Source organism: Pseudophryne corroboree, chromosome 10, assembly GCF_028390025.1.
Source record: "Pseudophryne corroboree isolate aPseCor3 chromosome 10, aPseCor3.hap2, whole genome shotgun sequence".
NCBI lineage: Eukaryota > Metazoa > Chordata > Amphibia > Anura > Myobatrachidae > Pseudophryne > Pseudophryne corroboree.
The window spans coordinates 326,578,614-326,593,743 of record NC_086453.1 but is presented as its reverse complement, the minus strand read 5'-3'; positions in this window follow the sequence as shown (position 1 = coordinate 326,593,743).

The window sequence follows — 15,130 nt, the reverse complement described above, 5'->3', positions numbered from 1 at the left end:
GGATGGACGGACTGCCTGCCGACTGCCGACACAGAGGTAGCCACAGCCGTGAACTACCGCACTGTACACTGGTTGATAAAGAGATAGTAGTATACTCGTAACAACTAGTATGACACTATGACGACGGTATAAAGAATGAAAAAAAAACCACGGTTAGGTGGTATATATTATAATAATAATACAATTATGGATGGACGGACTGCCTGCCGACTGCCGACACAGAGGTAGCCACAGCCGTGAACTACCGCACTGTACACTGGTTGATAAAGAGATAGTAGTATACTCGTAACAACTAGTATGACACTATGACGGTATAAAGAATGAAAAAAAAACCACGGTTAGGTGGTATATATTATAATAATAATACAATTATGGATGGACGGACTGCCTGCCGACTGCCGACACAGAGGTAGCCACAGCCGTGAACTACCGCACTGTACACTGGTTGATAAAGAGATAGTAGTATACTCGTAACAACTAGTATGACACTATGACGACGGTATAAAGAATGGAAAAAAAACCACGGTTAGGTGGTATATATTATAATAATAATACAATTATGGATGGACGGACTGCCTGCCGACTGCCGACACAGAGGTAGCCACAGCCGTGAACTACCGCACTGTACACTGGTTGATAAAGAGATAGTAGTATACTCGTAACAACTAGTATGACACTATGACGGTATAAAGAAAGAAAAAAAAATACCACGGTTAGGTGGTATATATTGTAATACAATTATGGATGGACGGACTGCCTGCCGAGTTCCGACTGCCGACACAGAGGTAGCCACAGCCGTGAACTACCGCACTGTACTGTGTCTGCTGCTAATATAGGCTGGTTGATAAAGAGATAGTATACAATACATACAACAATATACTACTATACTGGTGGTCAGGCACTGGTCACCACTAGTCACACTGGCAGTGGCACTCCTGCAGCAAAAGTGTGCACTGTTTAATTTTAAATTAATATAATATTATGTACTCCTGGGGGCTCCTGCTATAACAACCTGCAGTGCTCCCCAGTCTCCCCCACAATTATTATAAGCTTTGCCTTTTATACATTGATGTGCAGCACACTGGGCTGAGCTGAGTGCACACAGACTGAGTCACACTGTGTGACTGGCTGCTGCTGTGTATCGTTTTTTTTCAGGCAGAGAACGGATATAGCAGAGAACGGATATATATTAAAATAAATAAAAGTTAACTAACAACAACTGCACTGGTCACTGTGGTAAACTCTGTCTGACTCTGCACAATCTCTCTCTCTCTTCTAATCTAATTTCTAATGGAGAGGACGCCAGCCACGTCCTCTCCCTATCAATCTCAATGCACGTGTGAAAATGGCGGCGACGCGCGGCTCCTTATATAGAATCCGAGTCTCGCGAGAATCCGACAGCGTCATGATGACGTTCGGGCGCGCTCGGCTTAACCGAGCAAGGCGGGAGGATCCGAGTCTGCTCGGACCCGTGAAAAAAACATGAAGTTCGTGCGGGTTCGGTTTCAGAGAAACCGAACCCGCTCATCTCTATTATTTAGTAGCAGTTCTGCTAATCTTTCGTTCGCTATTCTGCTAAGCTAAGATACACTCCCAGAGGGGGCGGTGGCCTAGCGTGTGCAATGCTGCTAAAAGCAGCTAGCGAGCGAACAACTCGGAATGACCATCAATGACAGGGAAGGAGGCCCCCCTCAGCTCTGGGCCCCATAGCAGCTGCACTCCCTGCACCTACGGTAGCTATGCCCTTGTGTCACCATATACATGTATTAAAGCAGCAGCAGCAGCATGTCACCATATATAAATACACAATGGCCCTCATTCCGAGTTGTTCGCTCGCAAGCTGCTTTTAGCAGCATTGCACACGCTAAGCCGCCGCCTACTGGGAGTGAATCTTAGCTTCTTAAAATTGCGAACGAAAGATTCGCAATATTGCGAAAAGACATCTCTGTGCAGTTTCTGAGTAGCTCGAGACTTACTCGGCATCTGCAATCAGTTCAGTGCTTGTCGTTCCTGGTTTGACGTCACAAACACACCCAGCGTTCGCCCAGACACTCCTCCGTTTCTTCAGCCACTCCCGCTTTTTTCCCAGAAACTGTAGCGTTTTTTCCCACACGCCCATAAAACGGCCTGTTTCCGCCCAGAAACACCCACTTCCTGTCAATCACATTACGATCACCAGAACGAAGAAAAAACCATGAGTAAAATACCTAACTGCATAGCAAATTTACTTGGCGCAGTCGCAGTGCGGACATTGCGCATGCGCACTAAGCGGAAAATCGCTGCGATGCGAAGAAATTTACAGAGCGAACAACTCGGAATGACCACCAATACACATTATAGCAGCAGGTCACCATATACATTTTCTCTGACGTCCTAGTGGATGCTGGGAACTCCGTAAGGACCATGGGGAATAGACGGGCTCCGAAGGAGACTGGGCACTCTAAAAGAAAGATTGGGTACTATCAGGTGTGCACTGGCTCCTCCCTCTATGCCCCTCCTCCAGACCCCAGTTAGAATCTGTGCCCGGACAGAGCTGGGTGCTCCTAGTGGGCTCTCCTGAGATTGCTAGAAAGAAAGTATTTGTTAGTTTTTTTATTTTCAGTGAGATCTGCTGGCAACAGACTCACTGCTACGAGGGACTGAAGGGAGAGAAGCAAACCTACCTGCTTGCAGCTAGCTTGTGCTTCTAAGGCTACTGGACACCATTAGCTCCAGAGGGTTCGAACACAGGGCCCGACCTCGATCGTCCGTTCCCGGAGCAGCGCCGCCGTCCCCTTTGCAGAGCCAGAAGACAGAAGAATCGACGAAAACGACGGCTGAAGACTCCTGTCTTCATTAAGGTAGCACACAGCACTGCAGCTGTGCGCCATTGCTCCCACAGCACACCACACACTCCAATCACTGGTGGGTGCAGGGCGCTGGGGGGGGGGGGGAGGGGCGCCCTGGGCAGCAATTAGTATACCTTTTGGCAAACTGCACATAATACAGTTTATAAAACTGTATATGTGCCTAAACCCCCGCCATTAACATTATAAAAAAAGCGGGGCCTTCTTCCTCAGCACACCAGCGCCATTTTCTCTTCACAGCTCCGCTGGAAGGACGCTCCCAGGCTCTCCCCTGCAGTATACACTACAACAAGGGTAAAAAAGAGAGGGGGGGCTCATAAATTTAGGTGCAAATGTGATATAAGCAGCTGTTGGGAAAAATTTACTTTTTGTTAGTGTAAATCCCTGTGTTATATAGCGCTGTGGTGTGTGCTGGCATACTCTCTCTCTGTCTCCCCAAAGGACTTTTGTGGGGTCCTGTCCTCAGTCAGAGCATTCCCTGTGTGTGTGCGGTGTGTTGGTACAGCTGTGTCGACATGTTTGATGAGGAGGGTTACGTGGAGGCGGAGCAGGAGCAGATAAGTGTGGTGTCGCCCCCGACGGGGCCGACACCGGAGTGGATGGTGGAAGGTATTAACCGACAGTGTCAACTCCTTACATAAAAGGTTTGATGACGCAGCAGCCTTGGGACAGCCGGCATCTCAGCCCGCGCCTGCCCAGGCATCTCAGAGGCCATCAGGGGCTCATAAACGCCCGCTAGCTCAGATGGCAGACACAGATGTTGACACGGAGTCTGACTCCAGTGTAGATGAGGATGAGACAAATGTACAGTCCACAAGGGCCATCCGATGCATGATTACTGCAATGAAAAATGTATTGACATTAACCCGGTTACAACCAAATAGGGTATTATGTTTGGGGAGAAAAAGCTGCCAGTGACTTTTCCCCCATCTGATGAGTTAAATGAATTGTGTGAAGAAGCGTGGTGTTCCCCTGATAAGAAACTAGTGATTTCTAGGAGGTTACTGATGGCGTACCCTTTCCCGGCAACGGATAGGCTACGTTGGGAAACATCCCCTAGGGTGGACAAGGCGCTCACACGCTTATCAAAAAAGGTGGCACTGCCATCTCAGGATACGGCCGCCCTAAAGGAGCCTGCAGATAGAAAGCAGGAGGCTATCCTGAAGTCTGTATATACACACTCAGGTACTATACTGAGACCTGCAATTGCTTCAGCATGGATGTGTAGTGCTGCAGCAGCATGGTCTGATACCCTGTCAGACAACATTGATTCCCTCGACAGGGATACTATTTTGCTAACCATAGAGCATATAAAAGACGTCGTCTTATATATGAGGGATGCACAGACGGACATTTGCCGGCTGTCATCTAGAATTAATGCAATGTCCATTTCTGCCAGGAGAGTATTATGGACTCGGCAGTGGACAGGTGATGCTGATTCTAAAAGGCACATGGAGGTTTTGCCTTATAAGGGTGAGGAATTGTTTGGGGACGGTCTCTCGGACCTCGTATCCACAGCAACAGCTGGGAAGTCGACTTTTTTACCTCAGGTTCCCTCACAGCCTAAGAAAGCACCGTATTATCAAGTACAGTCCTTTCGGCCTCAGAAAGGCAAGCGGGTCAGAGGCGCATTCTTTCTGCCCAGAGGCAGGGGTAGAGGAAAGAAGCTGCATCAGGCAGCCAGTTCCCAGGAACAAAAATCCTCCCCTGCTTCCACTAAGTCCACCGCATGACGCTGGGGCTCCACAGGTGGAGCCAGGTGTGGTGGGGGCGTGTCTCCGGAACTTCAGCGACCAGTGGGTTCACTCACAGGTGGATCTCTGGGTTATACAAGTGGTATGTCAGGGATACAGTAATAAATAGTGGAAAACTGCTCTAATCAAGCTGGTAACAATCCCCAGGTGCTGCGGGAGGGGGTTACTCTAGACAAGAAATACAAAAGGGATTTTTCTCACGCACTCTGCTGGCTGTTAGTAAGAAGAACTATACACTATGTAATAATAGAAATTTAGAGCTCTTCGTTACATATGTTTTGCAAAAGATATGATAAGCCTCCAGGCCACTTCACGGCTGCTCTATTACTGGAGGTCCCTAACTAAGCATAAGTCCAGGGCTTGGACCCCACAAAGTCGGCTCAGGCCCGACCACCCTAGGGCAGCACACCATTGAAATACTAAAGTGTTAATATGTGTTAAGAAAGAAGCAGAAGCTATGGGTTAGAAAGTGCTACAAAAATAAGGGTGTTAATAAAATACTCAAAAGAGTAATATTAGTGAAAAAATAGGAGTGTTACATAAGTGCTAAATAAATAATATGGCATGCTACCCCAAGGTGGCCCAGCCCCACCAGACCTGGGGGGTACCACTCCCCAAACCCAGGCACAGCATAATAATAATAATAATAATAATAATAATAATAAACATCCACTATGGGTCATACAATTGCTTAATGTATGGCCACATGATAATGGCACATACAAAACATATCCAAATTGAGAGCTAGTTTACCTGGAGGCACCCCTGTATCCTCCAAATGGCACCACAGGACCCAGCATGCCCTCCTAATGCTGGCTCCATCTATGCCTCACTGAACTGCAATAAATAGTGGAAAACTGCTCTAATCAAGCTGGTAACAATCCCCAGGTGCTGCGGGAGGGGGTTACTCTAGACAAGAAATACAAAAGGGATTTTTCTCACGCACTCTGCTGGCTGTTAGTAAGAAGAACTATACACTATGTAATGATAGAAATTTAGAGCTCTTCGTTACATATGTTTTGCAAAAGATATGATAAGCCTCCAGGCCACTTCACGGCTGCTCTATTACTGGAGGTCCCTAACTAAGCATAAGTCCAGGGCTTGGACCCCACAAAGTCGGCTCAGGCCCGACCACCCTAGGGCAGCACACCATTGAAATACTAAAGTGTTAATATGTGTTAAGAAAGAAGCAGAAGCTATGGGTTAGAAAGTGCTGTCATCTAGAATTAATGCAATGTCCATTTCTGCCAGGAGAGTATTATGGACTCGGCAGTGGACAGGTGATGCTGATTCTAAAAGGCACATGGAGGTTTTGCCTTATAAGGGTGAGGAATTGTTTGGGGACGGTCTCTCGGACCTCGTATCCACAGCAACAGCTGGGAAGTCGACTTTTTTACCTCAGGTTCCCTCACAGCCTAAGAAAGCACCGTATTATCAAGTACAGTCCTTTCGGCCTCAGAAAGGCAAGCGGGTCAGAGGCGCATTCTTTCTGCCCAGAGGCAGGGGTAGAGGAAAGAAGCTGCATCAGGCAGCCAGTTCCCAGGAACAAAAATCCTCCCCTGCTTCCACTAAGTCCACCGCATGACGCTGGGGCTCCACAGGTGGAGCCAGGTGTGGTGGGGGCGTGTCTCCGGAACTTCAGCGACCAGTGGGTTCGCTCACAGGTGGATCTCTGGGTTATACAAGTGGTATCTCAGGGATACAAGCTGGAGTTCAAGGCGACTCCCCCTCGCCGTTACCTCAAATCAGCCTTGCCAACTGCTCCCAGGGAAAGGGAGATAGTACTGGCGGCTATTCACAAGCTGTACCTCCAGCAGGTGATAATCAAGGTTCCCCTCCTTCAACAGGGACGGGGTTACTATTCCACAATGTTTGTGGCACCGAAACCAGACGGTTCGCTGAGACCCATTCTAAATTTGAAATCCTTGAACACTTATATAAGGAAGTTCAAGTTCAAAATGGAATCGCTCAGGGCGGTTATTGCAAGCCTGGAAGAGGGGGATTTTATGGTGTCGCTGGACATCAAGGATGCTTACCTGCATGTCCCCATTTACCCACCTCACCAGGAGTACCTCAGGTTTGTGGTACAGGACTGTCATTACCAATTCCAGACGTTGCCGTTTGGTCTGTCCACGGCACCGAGAGTATTTACCAAGGTAATGGCCGAAATTATGATACTCCTTCGAAAGAAGGGAGTTATAATTATCCCGTACTTGGACGATCTCCTTATAAAGGCGAGGTCCAAGGAGCAGTTGTTGGTCAGCGTAGCACTATCTCGGGAAGTGTTGCAACAGCACGGCTGGATTCTGAATATCCCGAAGTCGCAGCTGATTCCTGCGACGTGTCTGCTGTTCTTGGGCATGATTCTGGACACAGAACAGAAGAAGGTGTTTCTCCCTGGGGAGAAGGCCCAGGAATTGTCATCTCTGGTCAGGGACCTCCTGAAACCAAAACAGGTGTTGGTGCATCAGTGCACGCAGGTCCTGGGAAAGATGGTGGCTTCTTACGAAGCAATTCCCTTCGGCAGATTCCAAGCAAGGATCTTTCAGTGGGATCTATTAGACAAATGGTCCGGATCGCATCTTCAGATGCATCGGTTGATCACCCTGTCCCCGAGGGCCAGGGTGTCTCTGCTGTGGTGGCTGCAGAGTGCTCATCTTCTTGAGGGCTCCAGATTTGGCATACAGGACTGGGTCCTGGTGACCACGGATGCAAGCCTCCGAGTATGGGGGGCAGTCACTCAGGGAAGGAACTTCCAAGGACAGTGGTCAAGTCAGGAGACTTCCCTACACATAAATATACTGGAACTAAGGGCCATTTACAACGCCCTGAGTCAAGCAGAGCCCCTGCTTCAAAACCAACCGGTGCTGATTCAGTCAGACAACATCACGGCGGTCGCCCATGTAAACCGCCAGGGCGGCACAAGAAGCAGGATGGCGATGGCAGAAGCCACAAGGATTCTTCGATGGGCGGAGAATCACGTCCTAGCACTGTCAGCAGTGTTCATTCCGGGAGTGGACAACTGGGAAGCAGACTTCCTCAGCAGGCACGACCTCCACCCGGGAGAGTGGGGACTTCATCCAGAAGTCTTCACGCTGATTGTAAATCGTTGGGAACGGCCACAGGTGGACATGATGGCGTCCCGACTCAACAAAAAGCTAAAAAGATATTGCACCAGGTCAAGGGACCCTCAGGCGATAGCTGTGGACGCCCTAGTGACACCGTGGGTGTACCAGTCGGTTTATGTGTTCCCTCCTCTTCTTCTCATACCCAAGGTACTGAGGATAATAAGAAAGAGAGGAGTAAAAACTATACTCATCGTTCCGGATTGGCCAAGAAGAACTTGGTACCCGGAACTCCAAGAAATGATCTCAGAGGACCCATGGCCTCTGCCTCTCCGGCAGGACCTGCTACAGCAGGGGCCCTGTCTGTTCCAAGACTTACCGCGGCTGCGTTTGACGGCATGGCGGTTGAACGCCGGATCCTAACGGAAAAGGGCATTCCAGATGAAGTCATTCCTACGCTGATAAAAGCTAGGAAGGATGTGACAGCAAAACATTATCACTGCATATGGCGAAAATATGTTGCTTGGTGTGAGGCCAGGAAGGCCCCAACAGAGGAATTCCAGCTGAGTCGATTTCTGCACTTCCTACAGTCAGGGGTGACTATGGGCCTAAAATTGGGGTCCATAAAGGTCCAGATTTCGGCCCTATCTATTTTCTTCCAGAAAGAACTGGCTTCACTGCCTGAAGTTCAGACGTTTGTTAAGGGAGTGCTGCATATTCAGCCCCCTTTTGTGCCTCCAGTGGCACCTTGGGATCTCAACGTTGTGTTGGATTTCCTCAAATCACATTGGTTTGAGCCACTTAAGACCGTGGAGTTAAAGTATCTCACGTGGAAGGTGGTCATACTGTTGGCCTTGGCTTCGGCTAGGCGTGTGTCAGAGTTGGCGGCTCTGTCATGTAAAAGCCCATATCTGATTTTCCATATGGACAGGGCGGAATTGAGGACTCGTCCCCAATTTCTCCCAAAGGTGGTATCAGCGTTTCATTTGAACCAACCTATTGTGGTGCCTGCGGCTACTCTGGACTTGGAGGACTCCAAGTTGCTGGACGTAGTCCGGGCCCTGAAAATTTATGTTTCCAGGACGGCTAGAGTCAGAAAAACTGACTCGCTATTTATCCTGCATGCACCCAACAAGCTGGGTGCTCCTGCTTCAAAGCAGACTATTGCTCGATGGATCTGTAGTACGATTCAGCTGGCACATTCTGCGGCTGGACTGCCGCATCCTAAATCAGTAAAAGCCCATTCCACAAGGAAGGTGGGCTCTTCTTGGGCGGTTGTCCGAGGGGTCTCGGCTTTACAGCTTTGCCGAGCTGCTACTTGGTCGGGTTCAAACACATTTGCAAAATTCTACAAGTTTGATACCCTGGCTGAGGAGGACCTTGTGTTTGCTCATTCGGTGCTGCAGAGTCATCCGCACTCTACCGCCCGTTTGGGAGCTTTGGTATAATCCCCATGGTCCTTACGGAGTTCCCAGCATCCACTAGGACGTCAGAGAAAATAAGAATTTACTCACCGGTAATTCTATTTCTCGTAGTCCGTAGTGGATGCTGGGCGCCCATCCCAAGTGCGGACTCTCTGCAATACATGTATATAGTTATTGCTTAACTTAAGGGTTATACCCCTTTCACATCGCAAAAATAACCCGGTATATTGCCAAGTTTGAGCCGTGTCAACCCGGTTTGAGGTGCAGTGTGAAAGCGCCATTATGAATTTACCGTGTCAAACAACCCGGTATTTCAACCCGTGTAAAAAGAAGGATCCTACACGGTTCAGAAACGGTTCATTTGGCAGTGTGAAGCCTCAGACCCGCTATATTCAACCCGGTAATCTTAAAAAGGAGATGATAGGTTGTCTCCCTGCATGATGTCACCTGTCTGAACCCGGAAATAAACAGGCAGCACGCTTTAAACAGTGTGTTTTTATTCATACTACATTCACAGTGCTGCATTGCTACAGTGCTTGGAGAATATGGCAAACTGGAGTGAGGATGAGGTTAGGGAGCTGTTACGGATAAGAGGGGAGTCGGAAATCACCCACCAAATGACAGGGACTGTTAAGGATGCAATCACATACAAAAACATAACATAGGCTGAATCCAAGAGCAGTACAGCTGAGACTATCACAAAGTCTATAGAGACATGTGCTGTGTTGGCCATGATTGCTGCACTACTGAGCACTCCCCAGCCCCTCCTTGTAATACCTTTCAAACCTCATCAATAGGAGACAGAAAAGTCCATTTATAATGACATCACAAATGTTTTCAAAGGGTGAACCGGGTTCAGTGTGAAAGGCACCAACCCGGGAATAACCCGGTAATAACACGGCTCCAAACTGCGATGTGAAAGGGGTATAGCGTGCTCAGACCCGGGTCGGAAGCGTGTTCAAAAGCCGGTTCTTTACCGGGTTAGCGATGTGAAAGCGGTATTATTGTTATGAGCCATCTTTGAATGGGTCTGGGACTCGGGGTTGACAGCACAAAGGTCGACACAGCTTAGGTCGACGCCAATTGGTCGACACACCTTAGGTCGGCATGGACAAAAGGTCGACATGGACAAAAGGTCGACAGGAACAAGGTCGACATGGAAAAAGGTTGACATGAATTTTTTATGTTTTTTTGGTGTTGTTTTCTTCGTAGAGTGACCGGGAACCCCAATTAGTGCACCGCTTCGCTCGCCATGCTTCGGGCATGGTGCCTTCGCTCCGCTACTGCTTCGCTCGGCACACTTTACCGTTCCAATCGTAGTCCACGTGGATCGTTAAGTATGAAAAGGTTCCAAAAAAAGAAAAAAATCGTGAAAAACTCCTGTCGACCTTTTTCCATGTCGACCTTGTTCCTGTCGATCTTTTGCCCATGTCGACCTAAGGTGTGTCGACCAACTGGTGTCAACCTAAGGCGTGTCGACCTTTGTGCTGTCGACCTGGAGTCCGGATACCCTTTGAATGAGGCTCAGTTTTTTGTTCATACTGTTGACTGGGTATAGTTATCACGAGTTGTACGGTGTGATTGGTGTGGCTGGTATGAGTCTTACCCTGGATTCCAAATCCTTTCCTAGTAATGTCAGCTCTTCCGGGCACAGTTTCCTTAACTGAGGTCTGGAGGAGGGGCATAGAGGGAGGAGCCAGTGCACACCAGGTAGTACCTAATCTTTCTTTTAGAGTGCTCAGTCTCCTTCGGAGCCCGTCTATTCCCCATGGTCCTTACGGAGTTCCCAGCATCCACTACGGACTACGAGAAATAGAATTACCGGTGAGTAAATTCTTATTATTGCAGCTGCAGCAGGTACCCATATACAAATACATTATATCAGCAGCAGGTACCCATATACTTACATTATAGCAGCCAGCAGCATGTGACCATTTATACATACACATTTAAGCAGCTGGTCATCACTATATACATTCTAACAGTTGCAGCAGGTACCCATATACAAATATGTATTTCTACATTGCCCTTCTCAGTGGCAGATCCAGGGGGGGGGGGGGCACTCGGGCCCCCCTTCCTGTCATTTGTGTGTGTGTGTGTGTGTGTGTGTGTGTCCCCGACACCGCACAGGGAGACGACGGGCACCCGCTGAGATTGTGTTACCAGCGGGCGCCAGTCTCTCCTCACCGAAAGCCAGAGGCGGGAGCTCAGTACTGAGCTCCTGCCTCCGGCGCTGTCACTGTGCGGCGTGTGCTATGGGAGAGACGTCAGTCATGACGTCTATCTCATAGTGCTGAGGAGCGGACGCCAAGAGGAGGAGTACTGCAGCGGTCTGGAAGCGGGAACGGGGCTCGGTAAGTATGTTGGGTTTTCTTTTCCTCAGTGCAGCGGGGGCATCTACTGGGGGCAAACTACGGGGGGGACATTACTACTGGGGGGCATTAACAAGGGACATTACTACTGGGTGGGGGGGCATTACTACTGGGGGCATTATTACTTGGGGGAGCATCTACTGAGGGCATTACTACTGGGGGGCATCAACAAGGGACATTACTACTGGGGGCATTATTACTGGGGGAGCATCGACTGGGGGCATTACTGCTGGGGGAATTACTACTGGGGGGCATCAACAAGGGGCATTACTACTGGGGGGGCATTACTACTGGAGGCAAACTACTGGGGGCATTATTACTGGGGGGCATTACTACTGCGGGGTCATCTATTGGGGGCATTACTACTGGGGGCAGCTACTGGGGGACATTTTTACTGGGGGCATGTACTGGGGGACATTATTACTGGTGGCATCTACTGGGTGTATTAAACTGGGGGCATTATTACTGGGGGGCATCTACTGGGGGCATTACTACTGGGGGGGTCATCTATTGGGGACAAATTCCTAGGTGGCATTACTACTGGGGGGCATCTACTGGGGGCACACTACTGGGGGACATTATTACTGGTGGCCAACTACAAAGGGGCTCCCTACTGGGGGCAAACTACAGGAGGGCATTACTACTGGCGGCGTTACTACTTGGGGGATAAACTACAGGGCGGCATAACTACAGGGGCCAAACTACTGGGGGCATTACTACTGGGGGCTAAACTACAAGGGGGGCATAACTACAGGGGCCAAACTACTGGGGGCATTACTACTGGGGGCTAAACTACAAGGGGGGCATAACTACAGGGGCCAAACTACTGGGGGCATTACTACTGGGGGCTAAACTACAAGGGGGGCATAACTACAGGGGCCAAACTACTGGGGGCATTACTACTGGGGGCTAAACTACAAGGGGGGCATAACTACAAAGGCTAAACTACAATGGGGCAAACTACAGGGGGGCATTACTACTGGTGGCTAAACTAAAGGGGGGGAGGGTAAACTACTGGGGGCATAACTACTAGGGCGCTAAATGACTGGGGGCATTACTGCAGGCAACATTACTACTGGGGGCAATACGGGCATTGCATAATGGGCACCACTACTCTGGGCTCTATATAAGGGGCACTACCAGTACAGTGGACATTGCATAATGAGCGCTACAACTGTGGGCATTGTATAAGAAGCGCCACCTCACATGCACCGAAGCCGCACGCAAATGTACTTGCCCCTTCCATGGTGCCCCCCCCCCTATCATTTTCTTATGGATCCGCCCCTGGCTCTTCTCATGTCAGTTTAGCATAGGCTCTTTGGGCACTACTTTATGGGCCAAATGTATTAGAGTGAGAGTTTAAAAAGTGAGAGATTTGGTAAGGTTTTGCAGTTTTTTTTTAAAGTGACAATCATTTACACAGCAAGATCAACCTGGTTTTGCTGTGTAAATGATTGCCACTTTAAAAAAAACTGAAAAACCTCACCAAATCTCTCACTCTATTACATTTGGCCCCGAATGTTTAACTTTTAATCTACTTTGTACTGTATCTTGTCCTCCCAGTACATTTATCCTAATTGCTTGCTTCTCACAAGTCCTTCCTCTATCTATCGTCTTCTCTCCTGCCAGGTGTTTGGGCAAGAAAATACAATTTTCTAGATTGTCTTCTCATACTATTTACTCTGCTCCTGACCATGCAGCTGTATGCTGTATTATATGGGTCCCTGGAGACTAGGTAATTGTCATGTTTACTACTTGGGTTAACATTTTTATTACCAGATGTATTCTTTACTCAATCTACATTTACCAACCGACTCTGGGATCCTACACCGGATACTGCAGGTTCTGTACACAGACTGTATAAGGTAGGAATGGCCATCGACCATCGATGATTCAAAATCATTGATGGTCTATGAGCGATGTCAAATACTTTTGCCATTGATGGTGTAGAACAGGCCTGGCCAACCTGTGGCTCTCCGGATGTTGTGAAACTACACATCCCAGCATGCCCTGCCACAGTTTTAGCATTCCCCAATAGCAAAACTGTGGAAAGGCATGATGGGACTTGTAGTTTTACAACAGCTGGAGAGCCACAGGTTGGCCAGGCCTGGTGTAGAACCAGATGGTTTCCCGCCATCGATGGTTCAGTGCTACAGAATTTTACTTCCCCCCCCCCCTCAAAGTGTCAGGGAATAAATAAAGTGATGATAAGAGGAATAGAATGATGAGGAAAGAGAGAAAGTTGGGGTAAGAGGAGGAGAAGAAAAGGTTGGCTCTGAAGAGAAAGGGAAGAGCAGAATGTCCCTGGAACTTTTACATTATTGTAGGCAAACATAAGTTATGCAGATGTTGTGATATTTATCTCAGTACATTGGTTTTTTTTTTTACCATTGGGGAGACAATTGCACATATATGGGCGGGATGTACTAATGTACATCGCCGCCCATCGCCACGATGCTGATTGCATATGTACTAACATATGCGATCAGCAATGCGGAGGACAGCTCTACCGATAAGAGCTGTCCTCCGCGATGCACAGCGGCAGCCTGACTTCCGGGATTCGGCCCCAGAAGTCAGTCAGCGCATGCGCGGGGTGACGGGGGCGGCCGTAGGGCATGCTGGGAGGGATCCGATCGGATCCCTCACACAGCGCCGCGGAGAGAAGCCCATAGGCTTCTATGGACTATCGCCAGCGGCGCTGACCTGGCGGCCGGGGGATAGTACATCAGGAAAATGCGGTAAACAGGGGGTTTACCGCATTTTCCGCTTAGTATATCCCGCTCATATATCTTACTTGGTATCTGGATGATAGATCTACACTGCCTAGTTATACAGTCAATAGGTCACCGGTCAACATCATATGGTCGACATGCATTAAGTTGACAGGTACAAAAGGTTGACATGAATGGTCAACACACAAATGGTCGATACTTGTTTTTTGCCTTTTTCACGTTTTACAGAAATTTGCTCGATTTACTATCCCGTGTGGACTACCATTGGGAATAGTAACGTTGCCTAAAGTGTGGCGAGTGAAATGAGCCTGTAAGAGTCTACATTTATACTGATGGTGGTCACAGAACATGAAATATGCATTTTGGCCCTGTTGACCTTTTGAGGTAAATTTACTAAGATGGGAGCACCTTCTAGACGATAATACCTGGAATCTGATTGGTTGCTATGGGCAACATCCCATCTTAAATAAAACTCCCATCTTAATCAATTTTCCCCTCTGTTCCTGACAATCTTAACCACTGTTGACCTTTCACGTGTTGACCTAATGCGTGTTGACCTATTGACTGTCTAGACGGTGTTGATCTTCTGTAACACACCCTCTTACCTGGCAGGCTCTCAGTGCCCTGGTCTCACGTTCTGTGCCACATTACTGCACTAGAGAGGAATTAGGGCTATAGAGGTTAGTAAAATACACAAGAGAGCTGGCAACAGTTGGGGCATCTATGCCAGTGGCTGTGTGCTGAGGAATCACGGGATCATTGGCATAATGAGTAATTCTATCTTGAATCTGACAGCCGTGATTATGCAAGGGCTGGCAGCCCCTTCTCATTGCAGGCATGAAGTCTTATCCTGTAATGATCTAAGAATGTTCATCACGTGTCTAGGTCCGAGCAGCCATGGCCAATAAAGGTCTCTCCTATGGAATGAGCCAGTATG